Genomic DNA, 25185 nt, shown 5'->3' with positions numbered 1-25185 from the left:
CAACATAGAACAACAGGAGTGTTGTGTTTAATTTTGGAATTTTACGGGGTTCGTTTGGACATTTTTATACATTAACTGTGTTTTCTAGGCATTTTATGTGCACAATTCAAATTTGAAGTACATGCACATTGAAAGAACATGCGGTGCCCCCATGTCTGGTTTTGGTAATTGATGACAATCTCTATGGACTAATGGTTGCCTTGAGTTATATTCGAAGGTTTTGTCCATAGGGTTTTCTTGGAGTACATGTATTGGTTCCAAGAAGAGTTTGTGTCGACCAAGGTGCTATTTAAGGAATTACCTAAAGATTGGTCATTTGAGAGTTGAGCTTATTGTAAGCATGTCTTGAAGAAGAAGATTGTTTGATCATTCATGTTTACCTCCAAGACATCATCCAAATGAAGAGAGTTGGAAAGAATCAAGGTTGATCAAGACTAAGTCAAGAGTGAATCAAGTTGGTCAACACACAAAGCTTACAAGATGTACAGAGGGATCAAGTGATCCCATGGTATGGTAAGCATTGTCCATTACGCTTGTGTACTAACCCAAGGTCTTCGTGAGAGTTCTTTGTGGGGTTAGGTTGCGATGTGCAAATTCAAGTGAAGCATCATGAAGAGATCAAATGCTTGAAGCTTTCCTTCCATTGTGGTGACAATGGACTTGTGAAGATGTACGGAAGAGTGGCTCACCCATAGTGGAGTATGGGGGACCAACCAACTAGTCTTCATCGAGCCAACGCAATCAAGATAGGTGGTCCAACTTGAGGGAGTCAAGATCGTCATCATCTAGCTCAAGTGGACCATGTGCAAGGCAAAGGTTTGCCCTTGATAGGTTTTCTATTTAACCGGTCTCATGATGGTAGTTGGGAGACTGGGTTATAGGATCGATTGCCGTACTATCAAGGGGGGCTCTCGATGAGTAGCTTGATCATATCATTCGTAGAGATCTCAAACCATTGCATCCTTGCATCATCTTTCTTGGTTCTTATTTGGTTCTCTTTGTGAGTCTTAGAGCTTATGGTCATCTTGATGGCAAGCTTGAGTTCATCGAAAACGGAGTTCGCATGCATCTTCTATTATGTTTTTGGTGTTGGAGGTTTTACCGGTCTTTTCCGAGGAAGGGTTCTCACCATTTTCTTATGGGCCTTCTCTAATTGGCTTCTTATTGATATTTCTATCAAGATTGTGTTAGCCCATGTCGTTAGCTTTCCAACAAACTTGGTTTCGTTGAATTCGGAATCTGTTTGCAGAAGTTGTGGTTGTTTTGGTAAAGGCTGCAGCGGTACTACTGTGGCTAGAGCGGATGTAATTTTTTACTACCGCTCGAGGTAGTACCGCTCCGGACCAAAATCTCGTGTTTTTCTCAGCGGAAGTAGGCACGGAAGTATTTTTTTAGTACCGCTCGCAAGCAGTAGTACCGCTATCCCTAGCGGTAGTACCGCTCCGGCGGTTCTACTGGCCATTTTCCTCATCGCTGTTGTTTTTCAAAGGGGTACTACCGCCCTAGCGGTAGTACTGCTCCTTGGAGCGGTAGTACCACTCTGTGCAGGTTGTGAGCATAACGGTTGGATTTTTCCCCACCTATAAAAGGGGGTCTTCTTCCCCAATGAACCTTATCCTTTGAGCTCGTGTTCTTCCCCCATTGTTGACCTTCTTCGAGCTTGCTAACTCTCAATCCCTCCAATGATTCTTGCTAGTTCTTGAGGGAAAAGAGAGAGGAGATCTAGATCCACATTTCCACTAATCACTTTCTCCTCTAAGTGAGGGGAACCCCTTGGATCTAGATCTTGGAGTTCTTCGTGTTCTTCTTTCGTTCTTCCTCTCATTTTCCTCCCTAGCATTAGTTGCTTTGGTGGGATATGGGAGAGAAGGACTTGGGCACTCCATGTGCCCTTGCCATTGCATTTGGTGCATCGATTTGAGTTCTCCACGGTGATACGTGGAAGTGAAGTTTGAGAAGCTTATTACTCTTGGGTGTTTGGGCACCCTAGAGCTTGTTCCTCTTGGGTGCCTTGGCGCCCTAGACGGTTGGTGGTGTTCGGAGCTCAATCATTGTGGTGTAAAGCTCCGGGCAAGCGTCGGGGTCTCCAATTAGGTTGTGGAGATCGCCCCGAGCAATTTGACGGGTTCCGGTGACCGCCCCCAAGGGTTGCCAACGTGTACGGGTTCGGTGACTGCTCCCAAGGGTTGCCATTGGTATGGGTTCGGTGACCGCCCTCAAGGGTCCCTTAGTGGAATCACGACATCTTGCATTGTGCAAGGGCGTGAGGAGATTACGGTGGCTGTCGGTGTCAAAACCGGCGGATCTCGGGTAGGGGGTCCCGAACTGTGCGTCTAGGCCGGATGGTAATAGGAGGCATGGGACATGAAGTTTTACCCAGGTTCGGGCCCTCTCGATGGAGGTAAAACCCTACGTCCTGCTTGATTAATATTGATGATATGGGTAGTACAAGAGTAGATCTACCACGAGATCAGAGAGGCTAAACCCTAGAAGCTAGCCTATGGTATGATTGTTGATGTGTATGTTGTCCTACGGACTAAAACCCTCCGGTTTATATGGACACCGAAGAGGGTTAGGGTTACATAGAGTCGGTTACAATGGTAGGAGGTCTGAATATCCGTATCGCCAAGCTTGCCTTCCACGCCAAGGAAAGTCCCTTCCAGACACGGGACGAAATCTTCAATCTTGTATCTTCATAGTCCAGTAGTCCGGCTGAAGGTATAGTCCGGCTATCCGAGCACCCCCTAATCCAGGACTCCCTCAGTAGCCCCTGAACCAGGCTTCAATGACGACGAGTCCGGCGCGCAGATTGTCTTCGGCATTGCAAGGCGGGTTCCTCCTTCAAGTACTTCATAGAAGACTTTAAACACAAAGATAGTGTCCGGCTCTGCAAAATATGTTTTCCACATATTGCCACAGAGAGAATAATATTTACACAAATCTAATCCGCTGACGTATTCCATAGTGTGACACACCATGGCCAAGCCTTTATCCGAGTCGTTTCATTATCCCACCTCAGCGCGTCATGCGAGGCGGTTTCCTTGGCAAATCTTGTCAAAGCAGAGATTGTGTCCCCTTATTCCGGGATTCTCATCAATACGGGCGTGGGTAACCCAACCGCGCCTTTGATTACGGTGCTTGGAGATAAGCGAGTTTTACCAGGCTGGTGGGGACATGTAGTTGCGTCCACCCATATAAGGGGATAAGGATCCACCTTTTCACCCACGCCTTCTTCCTCCTTTGCCTATCCATTCTTGCGCACTCGAGCTCCAGCGCCCAAGTCCGCACTACCACCTCAACCTTCTCCAGTCATGTCCGGAGTGGGAGGCAAGTGGATGGTCTCCTCCGTCACAGAGGGACACATCAAAAAGCTGAGGAAGGCCGGATATTTGTCTAGCGACATCGCGCACCGGCTTCCCAAAAAGGGGCAGCTCATCCCCAACCCTAGGCCCCATGAGAGGGTGGTATTCCTCCCCCATTTCCTCCGCGGACTGGGCTTCCCTCTGCATCCATTTGTCCGGGGGCTCATGTTCTACTACGGCCTGGATTTCCACAATCTGTCCCCGAACTTCGTCCTCAACATCTCGGCGTTTATCGTTGTGTGCGAAGCTTTCCTCCGCATCCGCCCCCATTTCGGACTATGGCTTAAGACTTTCAACGTCAATCCGAAGGTGGTGCGCGGCAGCCAGGCAGAGTGCGGCGGTGCCATGGTTGGCAAGATGGCCAACGTCCTATGGCTCGAGGGCTCCTTTGTGGAGACCCTGAAGGGGTGGCAATCATGGTGGTTTTACGTCACCGAGCCGCGCGATGCCAAATGGGTCGCACCCCCTGAGTTTTTATCCGGCCCCCCCTACGTGGCTCACCTCCTGGAAGGAGACATGCCTGTCTTGGGGTAAAAAAGGAGAGCTGACCGGACTCCAAACATGCATCCAAACCCTGGTGGACAAGAAGCTCAAGCTTGTCAACGTAGTCCAGGTTATGCTCATCCGCCTGATCCTCCCGTGTCAACGACGGGCCTTCAACCTGTGGGAGTTCGACCCGGCGCATCACCGAACTCTAAACAGGCTCTTCGACACGACGTACGAAGATGCCTGGAGGATGCTTTTCAAGGGCGCCGAGGCTCCCGCGTCCACTACTGAGGATCGTGGATTCAGTACTCAGCATCACGCTCATGCGGTAAGCTATTTTTGTCCTTTTACAGGGTATCAGTTTTTCATAGTTTGACTCTATGCGGGATCTAAGCTCCCTTATCTTTGACAGGATTGGCAGGTGACGTCCGGATAGATCAACTGTCCGGCTCCTTTGCCCGAAGGCCCAGCGGACGCTCGCCTGGCGAAGCTGCTAGTTCCGGCGCCCTATGTGGTGCCGGAGAAGAAGGCCACGAAAAGGGCCACGGGGACTCAAAAGAGTGCCCGGCGCCAGGAGGTGTCAGATTCATCCGACGGTCCCGAAGCGCCTTCCTCTCGTGAAGACGAGGAGGAAGAAGAAGAAACCTCTCCCCCCTCCAGCAGGAGGAGAGAAGAAAAGGAAGGCCGCCCTCTCTGAGGAGGCTGGAGGGTCCAAGAAGGGGAAAACCCTTCCTCCGGACTACTCCACCGACGCCGATGACGGCGGAGAGGAGTGGCAGCCCAGGGCCAAGCCCCTGGCAAAATCGTAAGTATCCGCGGAGTGATTCATAGTATTCGTTTATTGCACAGCTTTCCCTTATGTCGAATATGCTTATGCATCCCTCCCAAAGACCGGCTCGACGCGTCGTCGAGGGGCTCACTGGGCTCGTCGGATGTGAACTCGCTTCCGACGGCTTCCTCCCCCCCGCCCTACGGAAGACACTGAGGTGTTGTCCCAACAGGCTCCAAGCAGGGAGGAGGTGGTCCTGGAGGCGCCGCAAGGCGACCTCCCGGACTTCAGGAGTAAAGGGGATGAAACCCCCAGGGCTCCAAGTCCGGATCTAGGCCGGACACCGCTCCGGAACCTCCAAAGGTTCCAGAGTCCGGCGGGGGACCTCCTTCCAAGAGGAGCAAGTCCACCGTGCTGGCGGCCCCCGTCCAACCGGAGGCGCCGGACAATATGTTGGAGGCGCTCCAAGGTGCCTCCATCGACGAGGAGCACCGCACTATTATGAGTGTGGTGGTCCAGAAGGTTCAGTCCGCCAAGAGCGGACTGACTGAAGCTTGTACTAGCCTTTTGACAGGCTTTGAGGTAAGTAAATAATGTGTAAATAATATTACTGCATAGACAGTAGCCCCTGATGCTCTGTTGGGCATTCGGGAAGAAAAGCCGAATAGAGGATCAAAGAATTCGCAGGAGTCTAACAGAAGGAGTCAATATGCGTATGTAGGCTTCTCTGCTAGTGTCCGCCGCACTGACTGCGGAAGTGGACACGCTGAAGTAGAGCCTCGAGAAGTCCGAGTAAGAGCTCGGGCGTGGCAAGAAGCAGCTCGAGGAGAAGGAAGGTAAGAAATACCTTGGTTGAATATATATAAAGAAAAGGTGCAATTTCAAGAAATGACAGGATTAACATGGCTATTGTAGGGGCCACATCTAAGGTGGCGACCCTTAAGCAAGCGCTGCTCGAGTCCGAGAAGAGTGCGGCCGCGGAGCGCACCGAGCGGGAGAGGTATGAGGCCGAGGTTGGCAAGGCGCGGCAAGAGCTCCAGGTTCTCATGAAGAAACATGAGAGTTTGGAGCTTGACTCGAAGACGCGAGCGTCCGAGCTCGCGGCGGCTATCAAAAATGCCAAGTCTGCCAAGACTGAATCCCAGAAGACCCTCCAGGAGTTGGATGAGGTGAAGAAGATAGCAGCGAGTAAGGCATTCTTTATGCAAAGTAAACACATAAACGTGAGTTACTTAATACTTACCCGAATCCGGAGCTCTCCAGGGGCATTTGCAGATCTTCCCCGGAGTGTATCCAATGCCGCCGCATTCTATCGAGCCGAGGAGGGCAGCTCGACAGAAGGTGTTCTGGTCTCAGTATGCTGAGGACGGACACCCCGTGCCCTTGAGCGACCAGCTGAAGCAACTGGTCGAGCTCCACAAGGCGGCCGAACAGGCCATGAAGGGCCTCCTAGTTCGGCTGTGGCCTGGAGAGGCTCTGCCTGGGAGCTATTTCGGGCTGGTGCGGAGGCTGGTGGAGGCCTGTCCAAGGCTCGAAGTCATCAAGCGCTCCGTCTATATTGAAGGTGCCCATAGGGCCTTTCCCGTGCTAAGGTGCACTGGGGCAAGCTGGATGCTGAGAAGCTTGTGAAGGACGGGCCACCAGCGGGGAAAGAGCATCGCAAGCCCGAAAATTATTATAAGGATGTTCTGAAGGGTGCCCGCCTTGTGGCGGATGAATGTACTAGGGATGTAATTTTTGAGTAAAACTCGCTCGTTTTTGTCCTGTGCGCTGAAAACTTGTTCATATGCGCTGAGCAATGCTACTTAAATTTAAAATATTACCTTCTGTGCGGCTGTTTATCAATACTGAGAGATGGCGAGTCGTCGGCTTCTGCCCCCTTGCCGCTAGTGCTGGGGTGTTCGGGGATAAACCTGGGCGCTCCTTTTCCCATATTTGGGTCCTTCGAGGGAGGCGCGCAGCCCAACGAACGAGGCAATCGGACTATAATGCGTGAACACTCTCACTTAGCCATAGAATTCTATAATTTTAAATTTCGGCGAAGCCCCTAGTATTCGGAAGACCGAGTTCGGGGCACTATCCACGCCTTGGCCGGACAGAGCCGACTCCTCGCCCTAAGCGGCATAAGTCTTTAGGGACTCGAAAAAACCTCTCGAACAGCGACCAGCTCTCGCTTCATCATGATAGTCAGTTTTAGCTTTCTCCACTGAGGTGCTCGGCCCAGCTCAACTGGGGCACAATCGCAGTGGTTCTCCTAGTGCTACCTTAGCCAATATAGCGGAACGTAAGGCACCAAAACATAGGAGCCGGGCAAACCCAACTATTATCCCAAGACATGATTCGGAGCCGATGCATATAATGCTATAAGTTCGGGGTGTCGTACTTGTGGAAGTGTTCGGACTTCTCACACCATACTGAGGGGTACTGAAGCTCCTGGCGTATTTTGGCCGTACCAAATTGTACGGGAGCAACATGTCGTTAAGGAACATATATTTATAAAAAGGTAATGTGAAAATAGACAAAAAGCTATGCATTGTTTATTAAAAATGGCTGCGGTCGAAGCAGAACGATATAAGAAATGTTATAAACAAAAAGTTGGACTATTTAACATGTCTGCTCCAGGGCAAGCTGCGGAATAGTATGCGAAACAGGTATACTGCTCGTGATAGAGACCACCTGGGAGTTTCGTAATGCGGCATGGCTTGACTGATTTCCTGGTTCTTGCATCGTTTGTGCGGCAATTGAACTGCCGAACAGGCCTTCCGAAGAGTAGAGTCCTCGAAGTAAGAGAAAAGTAAAAAATCGGCAGCCCCTGGTGCGGTTTAAGCCGTGTTTTGGGTGTGCCGTGATGGTGCCCCTCCCCCTATGCCCATGGTATTTCTAGAGCGTAGTTATGTACGTGAAGTACTAGCGTCGCCTTTTTGCGAGGGTTGGGGTTGGGGCCGCATTGCTACGCCTGCTCGGAACGTGCCAGGCGGTCTTGTTGTGGGTTACTCTAGGCGCGCTTGACGGTGTTCAGACGTTTAATGGCCGGACTGGAGAACTGCCTGCAGAGGCTGCTTTGTACTTCCGCTGCAAGGGCCGCCGTGTGTTCCTCCGTTCGGAGGGAGCGTTCGGTGTTTCTATTGACCGTAATTACTCCACGAGGGCTTGGCATCTTGAGCTTAAGGTATGCGTAGTGCGGTACCGCATTGAACTTGGCGAATGCGGTTCGTCCGAGCAGTGCATGATAGCCACTGCAGAATGGGACTATGTCAAATATCAACTCCTCGCTTCGGAAATTATCCGGGGATCCGAAGACCACTTCAAGTGTGACTGAGCCTGTACAGTTGGCCTCTACACCTGGTATTACGCCTTTAAAGGTCGTTTTGGTGGGCTTAATCCTCGAGGGATCGATGCCCATTTTCCGCACTGTATCCTGGTAAAGCAGGTTCAGGCTGCTGCCGCCGTCCATAAGGACTCTAGTGAGATGAAATCCGTCAATAATTGGGTCTAGAACCAATGCGGCAAATCCGCCATGACGGATGCTAGTGGGATGGTCTCTTCGATCAAAGGTGATCGGGCAGGAGGACCATGGGTTGAACTTTGGGGCGACTGGCTCTACCGCGTATACGTCCCTTAACGCGCGCTTCCGCTCCCTTTTGGGGACGTGAGTTGCGTATATCATGTTCACCGTCCGCACTTGTGGGGGAAAACCCTTTTGTACATTGTTGTTCGACGGCCGGGGCTCCTCGTCGTCATTGCTATGCAGCCCCTTGTCTTCATTGTCGGTGTTAAACTTGCCTGCCTGCTTGAACACCCAACAATCCCTGTTGGTGTGATTGGCCGGCTTTTCGGGGGTGCCATGTATTTGGCACAAGCGGTCGAGTATTCGGTCCAAGCTGGACAGGCCCCTGGGGTTCCTTTTGAATGGCTTTTTCCGTTGACCGGATTTAGAGCCCCTGAATCCGGCATTAACTGCCGTATCCTCAGCATTGTCGCCATTAATGCGGCGCTTCTGCTTGTTGCAATGCGACCTGCCACTAATGTCCCTGGTGTTCGAACTACCAGGGTTCTTGGTCATATTGTTGCTACGAGCAAGCCAGTTGTCTTCTCCCGCGCAAAAGCGGGTCATGAGTGTCGTGAGTGCTGCCATAGATTTCGGCTTTTCCTATCTGAGGTGCCGGGCCAGCCACTCGTCACGGATATTATGCTTGAAGGCTGCTAGGGCCTCAGTGTCCGGACAGTCGACTATTTGATTTTTCTTTGTTAGGAACTGTGTCCAGAATTGCCTGGCCGATTCCTCTGGCTGCTGAATTACGTGACTTAGGTCATTGGCGTCTGGGGGTCGCACATAAGTGCCCTGGAAATTGTCGAAGAATGCGGCTTCCAGGTCCTCCCAACAACCAATTGATCCTGTTGGCAGGCTGTTAAGCCAATGCCGCGCTGGTCCTTTAAGCTTGAGTGGGAGGTATTTGATGGCGTGAAAATCGTCGCCGCGGGCCATGTGGATATGAAGGAGATAATCCTCGATCCATACTGCAGGATCTGTTGTGCCATCATATGATTCGATGTTTACGGGTTTGAAACCCTCGGGGATTTGATGATCCATTATTTCGACTGTAAAGCATAGTGGGTGTGCGGCGCCTCTGTACTGGGCGATATCATGACGTAGATCCAATGAGCTTTGTCTACTGTGTTCGGCCTTGCCGAATTTGTGGCCGGCGTGACAGTTACCGTCTCGACCCGTGGGGTGCCCACGCGATCCGTAGATCGATCGTGTTTGCCTTGCCTTGTCCTCCAACATGTCTTGTAAGTCTGGCGCATATTCCCGTGCCTTGGTGCGGGGTGCGGCTTGGGTGGAGGGCCGGGAGGCCTCTCTGTCGCGGCCACGAGGTGGCCATTCAGCCGCATCAAGTGCTTCCTCCTCTAATTGGGGTAGCAACCTGCGCTTTGGGTAACTCTTGGAGGGGCGTTCGAGTTTATGCTCTTCGGCCGCAAGGACTTCAGTCCATCTGTCAACCACCAAATCTTGATCAGCTCTGAGTTGTTGTTGTTTTTGCTTGAGGCTTCTTGCCGTGGCCATAAGCCTGCGTTGGAAACGCTTTTGCTCAACGGGATCCTCTGGCACGACAAATTCGTCGTCGTCGAGGCTTGCCTTGTCTTCGGAGGGAGGCATATAATTATCGTCCTCGACCTCTCTGTCTGCCGCTCTTTCATGAGGGCTGGTTTCTCCATCCTCCTGTGCTAAATCTTGCTGGAGGGGGTTTTCTTCGACACTCTCTAGAGTATTATTATCTCCCGTGCTGGAATCACCGTTTTTGTGTTGGCGGGATTTTGAGCGGTGCCGCTGACGCTGGCGCTTAGGCTGTTTCTTGGAGGGGTCATCCTCCGCTGTTCCATCGCCATCTCCCCCTTTTGGGGTGTCCACCATGTATATGTCCTATGACGAGGTGGCTTTCCAGGGCCTGGTAGGTGCTGGTGCTTCATCATCTCCTTCATCGGCGTCCATACCGTCGATGTCTTCGGAGTCGAAGTCAAGCATGTTGGTTAAGTCGTGACAATGGCTACAAAGTGGGTGGTGGGTGGGTTTTGAATTTCTTCATGGTTCGTACCCCAACCTTGCTGACCATAGTCCGGCCAGGGCTCTCCTGATAAAGAGAGAGACTTTAGTGACTTCAGGATATCGCCGAAGGGCGAGTGCTGAAAGACGTCCATGGCCGTGAACTCCATGATCGGCGCCCAATCGTATTCGATCGGTAGGGGCGCGGAGGGTTCGGAGTCCGGAGAAGAGTCTGGCTCCTTGGAGTCACGAGTCCCGCAGAGTAGGGGCTGGTGTTCGGCTCAACCGCCGTTGAGATTGCAGCCCCCGAGGTGGCGTCCAACCGCCCATCCTCGATCGACGCGGTGGGCTCCGAACTAAGGGTCGGAACCGATGCGGGTGCGGCCTCCAAGGCACTATTCGGCGGCAGAGCTGGATCATGCTCGTCGTGACAGTGTGGCGCGCTCGACAGTGGCTCGAATCTGTCAAAGATCAAGTCCCCGCGGATGTCAGCTGTGTAGTTTAAACTTCCAAATCTGACCTGACGGCCAGGGGCGTAGCTTTCGATCTGCTCCAGACGGCCAAGTGAATTGGCCCGTAGTGCAAAGCCGCCAAAGACGAAGATCTGTCCGGGGAGGAAGGTCTCACCCTGGACTGCATCACCATTGATGATCGTAGGAGCCATCGAGCCTGACGGCGACGACATAGAGGAACTCTCAATGAAAGCACCAATGTCGGTGTCAAAACCAGCGGATCACGGGTAGGGGGTCCCGAACTGTGCGTCTAGGCCGGATGGTAATAGGAGGCAAGGGACACGAAGTTTTACCCAGGTTCGGGCCCTCTCGATGGAGGTAAAACCTACGTCCTGCTTGATTAATATTGATGATATGGGTAGTATAAGAGTAGATCTACCACGAGATCAGAGAGGCTAAACCCTAGAAGCTAGCCTATGGTATGATTGTTGATGTGTATGTTGTCCTACAGACTAAAACCCTCCGGTTTATATAGACACCGGAGAGGGTTAGGGTTACATAGAGTCAGTTACAATGGTAGGAGGTCTGAATATCCGTATCGCCAAGCTTGCCTTCCACGCCAAGGAAAGTCCCTTCCGGACACGGGACGAAGTCTTCAATCTTGTATCTTCATAGTCCAGGAGTCTGGCTGAAGGTATAGTCCGGCCATCCGAACACCCCCTAATCCAGGACTCCCTCAGTGGCCCTAGTGGCTTCTTGGGGAGCATTGTGCCTCCACACTGCTCCAAATGGAGATTAGCATCCGCAAGGGTGTGAACTTCGGGATACATCGTCATCTCCGCGTGCCTCGGTTATCTCTTACCCGAGCTCTTTACTTATGCACTTTACTTTGTGATAGCCATATTGTTTCTTGTCGTATATCTTGCTATCACCTAGTAGTTTATCTTGCTTAGCATAAGTTTTTGGTGCACATAGGTGAGCCTAGTTGTTGTAGGTTTTGTGCTTGACATATTAACCGCTAGGTTTATTCCGCATTTGTTCAAGCCTAAACCGTAATTATTTTAAAGCGCCTATTCACCCCCCTCTAGGCGACATCCATGATCTTTCAATTGGTATCAGAGCCTTGTCTCTCTTTATAGGGCTTAACCACCTAGAGAGTAAGGATGTCGACTAGGGGTTTAGGATTCTCTGACACTCTTAGTTTCGATGGCACAAATTTTGATGTTTGGGTAATTCGCATGCTTAATCTCTTTAGGGTCATGGAGCCAAATTTAGAGCGAATTGTAGATACGAGTTTTCTCCTCCAAAGGATCCCCAAAGATTATCTTTAGAGGATGAGAAAAACTTTTATCTCAATGCTCAAGCTTCTAATGTGCTTTTCGATGCTTTGAGCAATGTAGTTATATTTCAACTCATGCCGTTCCGGGATGCTCATGAGTTGTGGACAAAGCTTCAAGATAAATATGGCGTGTCCAAGTTTTGTGGGAATGATTGTTCTCCCTCCACATCTGGCTATATAGTCTTCTCAACTTCTTCTACTTCACCTACATGTGGTTTGCCACAAGGTAATGATATGGTGAGTAGTGTTGGTCATTGCAATGATTATAGTATGTTTATTGTGGATGATCCTTCATCAGTATCTTATTGCAATGCTCCTTCTTTGGGCTTTAACACTTCGAGCACTCCAAATGTTTCACATGCTTGTGTTGATAGTCCTTGCATATCATGTAGAAATTGCTTGACTAAATCTCATGATGATATGTTTACAATGTCTTGTTGCCATGATAAAAATGCATATATGTCCTCGAATTGTTGTGCTAACAATGTAGAGGAAACCCAACACCCCATGGAACAAGATGTGGTCTTGAATGGTGCTTCAACGGATCCTACATCACCATCTATTGCATTTTGCCTTATGGCCAAGGCTTCAAAGGTATCTCCCACTTTGAATCCCAATATATCTTGTGGTGATGGCAAGAGTGATGATGATGTTGATTATGATGAAGAGAATGATAATGTTGCGTCCTTAAAACCTAAGGGGGAAATGATTTTTAAAGCTCTTCACAAAAATAAACTTGCTCGTTCCAACTTCATGGAAATCATGTCTATTGCCATTGAAGGCAAGAAATACATTGATGAGTTGGAATCTCATCTAGAGGAGCATGAGGTCACCATTGAGAAAATGTAAGCTCATGAGCGTGATTACGCAAATGAGATCGCGGAGCTATCTCAAGCTCTTGAACATGAACAAACCACATCCGAATCTCTTGAGGAGACCTTTGCTCTAGAATTATCTAGAATAAAGGAATCTCATGATAGAGCACTCGAGGTGGCCAATGATTTCAAAACTAAAAATGCTAAGCTTGAAGTTGCTCATGCTAGACTCCTTAAGGATTTTGAGCACCTCGAAAATGGCTCAAGGGTCATCAAGGGTGAGCTCATCAAACTCACTGAGTCTCATGCTCAACTTGAAGCTTCTTACTTAAAAGAGCTTGCCAAGGTGTCCTCTCCTATTGTTGTTAATTATGATGCTTGGGATACTAACTCTATTACTTGTGAAGCATCCATTTTGAAGGAGATTGTTGAGCTTCGGGCTCAACTTGAGTTGCTATCTAGCAATTATGGGAAATTGGAAGAAAACCATGAAAAGCTCTCAAGCTCTCATGATGATCTTCTAGTATCCCATAATGAGCTAAAGATAGCTCATGAGGCCATGATTTCTAAGGTAACATCTAGTGATCCTCATGTGGATACTAGCACTACTTCTAGTCAAAATGCCATATTGCCATGTGCTAGTCCTTGTAATTCATCTACTCACAATGTTGGTACATCTCGTGATGAATTGCTTTCCTTGCCTTGTTGCTCTAATGATGAAGCTTATACTTCCTCTAGTACTTGTGTTGAGACTAACCATTTAGAGGAAATCAAAGAGCTCAAGGCCCAAGTCACTTCTTTGAAGAAAGACTTGGAAAGAGTCATGAAGGGAAATCCACACTCAACAATATCTTGAGTGTGCAAAAATCCCCCAATGAAAAAGGTGGACTTGGATTCAACTCCAATAAGAAGAAGAGGTCCAAGATGATCAAGAAGAAGGGCCAAGAACAAGTCAAGAATTCGGCCAAGATTATTTGCTTCAAGTGCAAAATTGAAGGGCATCATGTTAGATCTTGCCCATTGAAGAAGAAACCATTAATGACAAACAACAAGGGAAGCGGCCACAAGTTCATTCTCATGCTCAACCTCAAGTTGAAGAAAAGCCTCTTCCCAAGAAGACTCAAGCTTATGCTTCTCAAGTTGAGAAATCAAGTGAGAAGAAAGTGAAGAGTAGACGTTGCTACCTATGTCGCGAGAAAGGTCACCTCGCCTCTTCATGCACTAGTGGTAACTTGTCCAACCCAATTATTATTGATGATATCTATTCTCTTGGGAAGGATAATGTTGGCAATGTGTTTGCCAAATTTGTTGGTGCTTAAAGTGGTGTCAAGAAAAGAACCATTTGGGTAGCCAAGCCTATTGTGACTAACCTCTTAGGACCCAACTTGGTTGGGGACCAACAAGCTCAAATTTGATCAATAGGTGATATTGGAGGTCAATGGAGACTTGGCTACATTATGAAGAATTAAGGGGACTTCATCATTCTTATTGTCTCAAGCCAAGTCATTCGGATTATCAAGTTTCTATCATATATCCAATGGTCCTCCTTGTGGTAACTCGTGCTTAAAGTGTCTACATTGATAGTTACTTGCCCCTTTGCATGTTTGGTTTCGTTCCTTGCATTTGTTTGTATATGTTGTGGTTCCAACTTGATTATCTTGAGCAATCAAGTATGTGTGTGTTGGTTTGCACATCATGTACGTGTGTGTCATGTGTTGAGCCTTTGTGCATCTTGTTTGTATCTTAGTTGGCTCTTGTGAGAGATTAATGGAATATCCCATTATGGGGGAGTGATGTGCTTTGTGCACCTCACAATCCTATAAATGTGTGTACATGAGTAATACCATCTAGTATTGATATTTCAAGATTATCTAGACGCTATGTGGTATGTCTTCTCATGAGAAATTCGAATTCTAAATAGTCCACTAATTGTCTTTTGTTGGATTCTCTTATTGCATCTTCTTAAGTTTTTATTGGTATCACATTATGGGGGAGTAATACGCTATGTGTATATTACTAGCCTAGAAAATGTGTACATTTGAGATATTGTCACCGAGAATTGATATTGTAAATTATCTTGTTCCTAGGTGGCATGTTAGCTCTACAAGTTGCAATTTGCTTTTTGTTTGGTGTGAAGATGATGTCGGATATCCTTGCTATCTACCACCGGGAATTATTTCCAAATACTTCTTGTCTTTTGACAATTGGTACTCACTTATGTGTGGTATAAATTATTGATCATCTTTACATTGGCCTTTGCTTTTATTTGCTTAATCTCTTGCCTAGGATTGTGTCAACTCCCATTGTATTCCATACCACTTGTGGATCTTGTTAATTTCTTGACCTTGTCTAGTGTTTTCTAGATATAGTGAAAGTGGTGATCCCACCTTGTGCATTCTGTATTCCAATGCAAATTCTCGACTATACAACACCATCATGTACAAGGCAGTGCACATGACATACGAAGCGTCCCCGAGTCAGCATAGCCAAGGACTCTTCAAGACACAATGAGACCACTGTAAAACCAACCGTGGATAGGCGGACCACTAGACGTCGAACCCCAATCTCAAATCATGCATCCGTCGGAAAGATATCCTAAGAGCTACTTGAATTCCCACTTATAAACTCCCGAAACTTTCCGGTTATGCAATCAGGTGTTGGGGATACAGGGGAAGCATAATATCTCACCCAAAGCTAGCAAATCCTACATCCAGTTGTATCCATCCTTCAACACATAACCAAGAAACCTTCGGAAATCATTTACCTCAACCTTCGAAAAGCATCCGTTATACGAGTTATGGCAATACTCCCGAACTCCCGCCCAGTACCGGGTGGCGTTGAGGTTATCTCACCAACAACTGCATAAAAGAGATTTTCGATGTCGGCGAAACTCAGGTATTCCAGAATTGCAACGATAAAATTGTGACGACAACACCTCGGAGCTCAACTCCCTGGGACACTGCCACAACCCCTAAATGTCAGGAGGCATCAAGAACAATGTTCTCGTCACAAAACCATCGGAACGATTCCAAGATACCCGCGTGATCCTAATTTTTTTAGTGAAATTTGAGAAGAGAAGAGTCAAAACTCCACGTCAGGATGCCTCACCAGAGCGACGAAGGGACTGAGGAGTAAAAAGAATCCTACTCTCCGATATATATAATCCTATAAGACCCAAAACATTTTTCTAGACTCAACAACGCCAACGATTCGATCAAGCAGGGGGTGCCTAAGTCGGGGAAGGCTCTGATTACCAACTTGTCACACCCTCGATGCGGCTATATCTCCTACGTGTCGGAGCATGACTTAGAGGCATAACCGCATTGAAGGCAATGTCGCAAGAGAGGTAATCTTCACACAACCCATGTAATGAATAAGGAAAGGGATACATAGTTGGCTTACAATCGCCACTTCACACAATACATGAATAAAGCTATTACAACAACAACTACAATCAAGGTCCGACTACGGAACCAAAATAAAAGAAGACCACCCCTAATGCTACAGATCCCCGATCGCCCCAACTGGGCTCCACTACTGAACAACTGGAAAAAGAAACAACTCAACGGACACGATCTTCATCGAGCTCCTCCTTGAACTCGGTTGTGCTACCTGCACGGTATCATCTGCACCTGCAAACTGGTTTTGGAAGTATCTGTGAGTCACGGTGACTCAGCAATCTCATACCCTTGCGACCAAGACTATTTAAGCTTATAGGTAGGGAAAAGGTATGAGGTGGAGCTGCGGCAAGCACTAGCATATGTGGTGGCTAACATACGCAAATGACAGCGAGGAGAGAAGGCAAAGCACGTTCGAGAATCTATGATCAAGAAGTGATCCTATACTACTTACGTTCAAGCATAACTCCAACACTGGGTTCACTTCCCGGACTCCGCCGAGAAGAGACCATCAAGGCTACACACGCGGTTGATGCATTTTAATTAAGTCAAGTTTCAGGTTTTCTACAACCGGACATTAACAAATTCCCATCTGCCCATAACCGCGGGCATGGCTTTCGAAAGTTCAAAACCCTGCAGGGGTGCCCCAACTTAGCCCATCACAAGCTCTCATGGTCAACGAAGGATATTCCTTCTCTCAGGAAGACCCGATCAGGCTCAGAATCCCGGTTACAAGACATTTCGACAATGGTAAAACAAAGCCAGCAAGACCGCCCGATATGCCGACATCCTGATAGGAGCTGCACATATCTCGTTCTCAGGGCAACACCGGATGAGCGCTCCATACAACTAAAACCAGCCCTCGAGTTTCCCCGAGGTGGCGCTGCAAAGGACTCTAGCTCGGACCAACACTTAGAGAAGCACTGGCCCCGGGGGGGTTAAAATAAAGACGACCCTTGAGTCTGCAGAACCCAAGGGAAGGTGATAGGTTGTTAGTGCAAATGGTAAAACCAAGGTTGGGCCTTGCAGGAGGAGTTTTATTCAAGGCGAACTGTCAAGGGGTTCCCATTATAACCCAACCATGTAAGGAACGCAAAATCAAGGAACATAACACTGGTATGACGAAAACTAGGGCGGCAAGAGTGGAACAAAACACCAGGCATAAGGCCGAGCCTTCCACCCTTTACCAAGTATATAGATGAATTAATTAAATAAGACATATTGTGATGTCCCAACAAATATCCATGTTCCAACATGGAACAAACTCCAATCTTCACCTGCAACTAACAAGGCTATAAGAGGGGCCGAGCAAAGCGGTAACATAGACAATCAACGGTTTGCTAGGACAAGGTGGGTTAGACGCTTCGCTTAGCAGTATGGGAGGCATAATATAGCAAGTGGTAGGTATCGCAACATAGGCATAGCGAAAGAGCGAGCATCTAGCAAGCAAAGATAGAAGTGATTTCGAGGGTATGGTCATCTTGCGTGAAATCCCGCAAGGAAGAAGAATGAGTCCATGAAGAAGACAAACGGACGTAGAAGAACGGATCCTCACAAACGTGACGTTATCGGAACTAACCCGAAGAAGCAACACCGGAAAGAAGCAAATAACATAGTAAACAACCATCACAATAAACATGGCATGATGCATAAACAAGTATGATGCATGTCCAGTTTAATGAAGCATGGCATGGCAAAGTGCACAAGCAATCCTACAAATTAAGTGGAGCTCAATATGCAACTCCGTTGCATATTGACGGAACACCACATCAATTATTTAGTTCACTCTCGGTTAGGTACTCAACAATATTAAATGTTGGTTAACATGGCAAGAGGTGAAGCATAACAAAACTAAACATTTAGGCAAGTTTGAAAGAGGCCGGAATGCCAAACAACAATTCTAGTAAAACCTCATGTGCATTTAGTAATTTAAGCTAACAACACTTTTAAACATTTTAATTGTTGTTATCATGATGCAGATGACATGTGCAAGTTTTATGCAAAATTTATGAAAATGTTGATAAGAGCATATTAAGAAGCATTTGTCATCGTGGCGGAAATGAAAAGGGGAGCCACGACAATGATAACGAAACGGTGCCACAGCAATGTCCCGGTTTCCGGTAACTCGATTGAGATGCCGGTGCAAAAGGAAAAGTGACGGGGGTGTGTCATGCAAGGATGGTGGGGTGCTCCCGGATACCGGGTCCCCACGGGTTAGCGGCAAAAGAGGAGGACCGAGCAAGTGACAACTCGGACACGGTGCAGACAACGGGTCCATCTCATACAACATGCATTCATTCTCAGACGGTCGTTTCGGTGGTATACCTTTGAAGCATGTGTTTCGGGCGGAACGAGTTCGTAGAGGGAAGTAGACGTTCTCGCAACAGCGGAAGTGGAAGTAGTTGTACATGGTTGCGATGGTAATCGAACTTGGTGATCCGACGGGTTACACTTGTCGTCGTGGGAACTTGGTGAATCCGAGGTCTTCGAGGTCAACGGTAGTTGTACAACTCATAGTGGAACTTGACGAATCCGAGGACTCCGACGTAGTGGTACTTTCGTCTCATCGTGTAGTCGTTTGTCGTAGTCGGACTTGACAAAATGCACACCGGCTATAGTCGTACTTGTTCGGAGAAGAACTTGTCGTCGAGGGACTTGGTGCATCCAAGATCTTCGGACTCACTGTACTTTGCGCTTGGTTCCGAAACACGTATTGATTGTGTCCATGACAACACATCGCAGGTGCACCAGGTAACAACTTGGCGCGGTTCTGGTCATCGCGTCATAGTTTGACTTGGCGATTCCAAATGTTCATCGGAGCAGGGACTTGGCGAAAATCCTGGAGACGATGCATCCGCGTAGGGGTACTTGTTCGTTTACTCCACGGTCTTGGCGGATCCGGTACTCGGCGGTCGTCGTGTAGACGTTCACGGGGTCTTGGCAACGGTAGTTGTACATGGGTCTTCGGCGACGGTACTTGGCGTTCTCGTTCTGGCCGACCCAAAATGAAGCACGACAAAAGGGCTCCGGGTGGGCAACAGCAATGTCGGCGTGTGCGGGCAGCGTGTGGAGGTGCAGGACGACGGGGCCGCGGGCATCCATGGCCTCAGCGAGGAGAAGAAGGACCAGGGGCGGCTGAACGGAGCAGAGGAGCAGCGCTCGTGCTCAGCGGCAGGGCAGCGGCTTCGCGGGCCTCAGGCGGTGGGCGACAACAGGGTCCGAGCCGTAGAGGGATGGTCTCGGGCGCGAGGACTCGACGGCGCCCGATTCCGGCGGGGTCGAGGGAGGAGCGGGCGGCGGCTTCCGGGCGCGTAAGGCTCCTGGCATGGCGACGGCGAGGTGGGTCGAGGGAGGAGCGGGCCTGGAGGGATCGAGAGGAGAGAGTGAGAGGAAGATGGGATCGAGGGAGAGAAGCTGCGACACTGGAGGGAAGAGGGAGGGAGAGATCGACAGGAGGCCTCCCCTGGCGCTAGGGTTAGAGGGAAGGATGGGCCTGGGGCGACTGGGCCTTAGAGGCCAGCCCAGTTGCTGCTACTTGCTGGAGACCCCAAACGGGCTGGTTGGGCTCTCCCTCTCTCTCCCTAAATCTTCTCCTTTGTTAATTGTTTGTTTATATAAATAAACAATCAACAAAGGGGAAAAATCCAGGGGTTTTTGGTTAGTTATAAGAGATATATAAATATATATCTGGAACCCTGGATTTATGTAGGGTTTGAATAAATTGCTCTGGCATTTTTAGAAGGTAGAAAAATATTTAAAGTTTGAATTATTCTCAAACTTCAATAATTTTTGAACCTGACCAATACAACTTCGAAAGGGATGAAATCTGACAGAGAGGGTGGGTGCATGGTGTTAGAATATTGAGGCAAAGATGAACATTAAAAGAGAAGGGAACATGACACTTGTCAAAAGAAGGAAGTAGAGGGAAGGAGAATGTGATGAAGCAAGATTCATGCATGGAACATGCAACAACTTAATATGTACGAAAAACACACAATGCACATGATGACATGATGAAATGCAACATGATGAATGCAAAGAGATGAAACAAAACACACAACGAAACCCGGAAACCCTGGAAGGCATCTGAAGCTCCGGTCTTGGGGTGTTACAACACTCCACCACTACTAGAGGATCTCGTCCCGAGATTTAGGATGGCACCGGATGGAAAAGGAAGAGGAGAGAAGAGGTAAAACTAAGTTGCTTCTTTGACAAACGAGTGAAACCAAAGAACCTTGAGAAGTTAAACCATTTCGAGAAAAGGATACAACGGAGATGATCAAAGTTGAAAACACTCTGTCAGAAAGGAGGAACAAGGAAGAACAAATTCAGGCAACACTCCGGTTGAAAAGAGATGCAAGGCTTGATAAGGCGAAAAGAACTTGAGCAAAAGGGCACAACACTCCGGTTAAATGGATAATAGCGAAAAGAACATGATCCTGACAAAACAAGAAGATGGGTTGAAGAGAGCAACATCACAATGCCTCCGAAAGAAAGAAATAGAAGATAGATAATTGAAAAAAGAATGGAGAAGAAAATGCCAGCTTCTGCCACAAAAGAGCTTGAAAAGGCATCCTTAGGAGAAGGGTCGAATGGAGTTGTTGGAAAACCAACAACGAAAAGAGTAAGCTTGTTGTGGGCTTATAGAAACATCCCAAAATTATGAGGTGAAATCCTGCCACAAACGAAAACAATTGCTTGCTTGAGAGCGACGGAGAGATGAAAACATCTTTCATCACAAGAATAGGAGGAAACTTGGATCATCGATAAACACCATAAATAGCAATATTCCTTAGGGAAGGTTTTAGGTGAAATGTAACCCAAGATAACTCCAATGAAGAGATTGGTGGATTTAAGATATCTCATTCTTGACAACATGTGAATCATGAAACATGAACTCAAATTATGAAGAATGACATAGCACCACCTCAAATGATACAGTAAAAAGAATTGCACTCCGGATTGCAAGATGAAGAATGCTTGAGCTCCTTAGAAAAGAATCTCGATGAAAAGTTCGAGAAGTAATTAAATCCTTTATGAACCATCATGTAGAGCCTCCATGAAAAACACTGGTAATAAAAGAATGATCAAACGAAAGGAAAGAGATGTTGAAAACACAAGGTAAATCCTTGTAATGATTTAGATGGATCTCCGTGGTGATGTAATTGCGAGAGCTTGGGACTCCGGGAAAGAAAGATGAACAAAATAAATCAAGAATTTATTCGTCATGAACAAACTCCAAAGGAAGGAATTGATCACTTGGGTGAAACAAGAATAAGAATTACATTATGCGTATCCTTCACCAATTAAATTGATGATGAGCAAACGGATTTGGCAAACTACTTATTCTCGTTGAAAGGATTAAGAGAGATAGGGCATAAAATCAATGGACCACCGGTAGGATTGAAACAACGAATAAATTAATATGATAACCAAGGAATAGAATCTTGAGCAAACCACCGTAAGAATTGAAAACGATTGAAGAAAAAGATATAGAAACACCGGGAAGAATTAGGGAATGAATGAAGATACTTGAGATAAATTAGATGCAAGTGAACGAAGAGATCCTGAACTGATTAGGGAAAACTTGAATGATGCACCGGTAAGATTTAGAGAAAGAGAGCTGAAAGCTGGAATGAATAATCCCTAAATGATGGTCTTTGGAGAATCAAACTGAAAATACTCCTGAATTGCTCCCAGAGGGTGAGAAGAATTATCATAATTGAAAACAATTATGAGAGGATGGCATCAAGCTAGAACCACGCATATTTGAAGAGAATGGAGCAAGATTGAGATAAAATCTTCTTCGGTCTTCAAATGTTGAAAAAAAGACGATGAGAAACACCACCATGAATTATTGAGATACTCTGGGATAAATTTTTTAGAAAGGTTGAACCAATGGTGAAAGAATTTGAAAGATCTTGGAGAAAGACATTTGACTAATGATACTTCATTCTTACGTCAAACTTTGAAAATAATTTGAGAGTAACTCCAGGGGAATAAGAAGAGTCAGGTAAGATCCTCGAAGACGACCTGTGGGTTAGGGCCCACTCAAAAGATACACCGTTGAACAATTAAAAGGGAAGATTGCGCCGGTTCAAATGAATGGCTTGAATGAGGTAACATCCTCGCAAAATCTTGAACGAATTAAGAATGGAAACTTGAATCTCCTGAGATATCTTGAGCACTCTGGAACAAATGAATGGCGAGAAGTGAATGAATAAGAGGTGCACCGGCATGAGAATAGCATTTGAAACGAGGAAAAGGATATGATCAACAAAGCTTGACTTGAAACCACCGAAGATGAAAAGAATGAAGAATGACGAACTTGTAGCTTCCTTAGCATCTTCATGAGAATCACCGGATAAGAACATTGATTGAAAAGAAAGAAGAGACTTCGCATCAATAAGATGGATACTTGATTAAGATATATGAGTCCTTGAAGAAACAAGGGTGGGAGGGCGGGGAAAACAAAGGCAGCTTGGGACGAATGAAACAAACACCGTTGAGAATACTTAGAGTTGATCTTGCAGATGTTGAAAAAGATCGGATCCACTTGAAGAGAAACACGCCGGTTGAAAAGGATTGACATGACAATCTCGATTATCATGAAGGATTAGTATTCACATAGGAACATGAGAACACCGCTTAGGAAAGGTATGGAATCAACACTTGACTTCGAAGCAACTCGAATACCACAACAAAACAAAACAAGGATTGGCTTGCAAAATAAGCCGGAACAAATATATGACAGAGATTTCGTCCGAAGTTTTCGTGGTGGGGCCTACACGGGCTCGACCGTACAAAACCATCATGTACAAGGCAGTTCACATGACATACGAAGCGTCCCCGAGTCAGCATAGCCAAGGACTCTTTAAGACACAACGAGACCAATGTAAAACCAACCGTGGATAGGCTGACCACTAGACATCGAACCCCAATCTCAAATCATGCATCCGTCGGAAAGATATCCTAAGAGCTACTTGAATTCCCACTTATAAACTCCCGAAACTTTCCGGTTATGCAATCAGGTGTTGGGGATACAGGGGAAGCATAATATCTCACCCAAAGCTAGCAAATCCTACATCCAGTTGTATCCATCCTTCAACACATAACCAAGAAACCTTCGGAAATCATTTACCTCAACCTTCGAAAAGCATCCGTTATACGAGTTATGGCAATACTCCCGAACTCCCGCCCAGTACCGGGTGGCGTTGACGTTATCTCACCAACAACTGCATAAAAGAGATTTTCGATGTCGGCGAAACTCAGGTATTCCAGAATTGCAACGATAAAATTGTGACGACAACACCTCGGAGCTCAACTCCCTGGGACACTGCCACAACCCCTAAATGTCAGGAGGCATCAAGAACAATGTTCTCGTCACAAAACCATCGGAACGATTCCAAGATACCCGCGTGATCCTAATTTTTTTAGTGAAATTTGAGAAGAGAAGAGTCAAAACTCCACGTCAGGATGCCTCACCAGAGCGACGAAGGGACTGAGGAGTAAAAAGAATCCTACTCTCCGATATATATAATCCTATAAGACCCAAAACATTTTTCTAGACTCAACAACGCCAACGATTCGATCAAGCAGGGGGTGCCTAAGTCGGGGAAGGCTCTGATTACCAACTTGTCACACCCTCGATGCGGCTATATCTCCTACGTGTCGGAGCATGACTTAGAGGCATAACCGCATTGAAGGCAATGTCGCAAGAGAGGTAATCTTCACACAACCCATGTAATGAATAAGGAAAGGGATACATAGTTGGCTTACAATCACCACTTCACACAATACATGAATAAAGCTATTACAACAACAGATACAATCAAGGTCCGACTACGGAACCAAAATAAAAGAAGACCACCCTAATGCTACAGATCCCCGATCACCCCAACTAGGCTCCACTACTGAACAACTGGAAAACGAAACAACTCAACGGACACGATCTTCATCGAGCTCCTCCTTGAACTCGGTTGCGTCACCTGCACGGTATCATCGACACCTGCAAACTAGTTTTGGAAGTATCTGTGAGTCACGGGGACTCAGCAATGTCATACCCTCGCGATCAAGACTATTTAAGCTTATAGGTAGGAAAAAGGTATGAGGTGGAGCTGCGGCAAGCACTAGCATATGTGGTGGCTAAGATATGCAAATGAGAGCGAGGAGAGAAGGCAAAGCACATTCGAGAATCTATGATCAAGAAGTGATCCTAGACGACTTACGTTCAAGCATAACTCGAACACCATGTTCACTTCCCGGACTCCGCCGAGAAGAGACCATCACGGCTACACACGCGGTTGATGCATTTTAATTAAGTCATGTTTCAGGTTTTCTACAACCGGACATTAACAAATTCCCATCTGCCCATAACCGCGGGCACGGCTTTCGAAAGTTCAAAACCCTATAGGGGTGTCCCAACTTAGCCCATCACAAGCTCTCACAGTCAACGAAGGATATTCCTTCTCTCAGGAAGACCCGATCAGGCTCGGAATCCCGGTTACAAGACATTTCGACAATGGTAAAACAAAGCCAGCAAGACCGCCCGATGCGCCGACATCCTGACCGGAGCTGCACATATCTCGTTCTCAGGGCAACACCGGATGAGCGCTCCGTACAACTAAAACCAGCCCTCGAGTTTCCTCGAGGTGGCGCTGCAAAGGACTCTAGTTCGGACCAGCACTTAGAGAAGCACTGGCCCTGGGGGGGGGGGTTAAAATAAAGATGACCCTTGAGTCTGCAGAACCCAAGGGAAGGTGATAGGTTGTTAGTGCAAATGGTAAAACCAAGGTTGGGCCTTGCTGGAGGAGTTTTATTCAAGGCGAACTGTCAAGGGGTTCCCATTATAACCCAACCATGTAAGGAACGCAAAATCAAGGAACATAACACCAGTATGACGGAAACTAGGGCGGCAAGAGTGGAACAAAACACCAGGCATAAGGCCGAGCCTTCCACCCTTTACCAAGTATATAGATGCATTAATTAAATAAGAGATATTGTGATGTCCCAACAAATATCC

This window comes from Triticum dicoccoides, chromosome 6A (genome assembly GCF_002162155.2).
Source record: "Triticum dicoccoides isolate Atlit2015 ecotype Zavitan chromosome 6A, WEW_v2.0, whole genome shotgun sequence".
NCBI classification, from domain to species: domain Eukaryota; kingdom Viridiplantae; phylum Streptophyta; class Magnoliopsida; order Poales; family Poaceae; genus Triticum; species Triticum dicoccoides.
The sequence above is the reverse complement of the archived record's forward strand: the minus strand, read 5'-3'. Positions refer to the sequence as shown.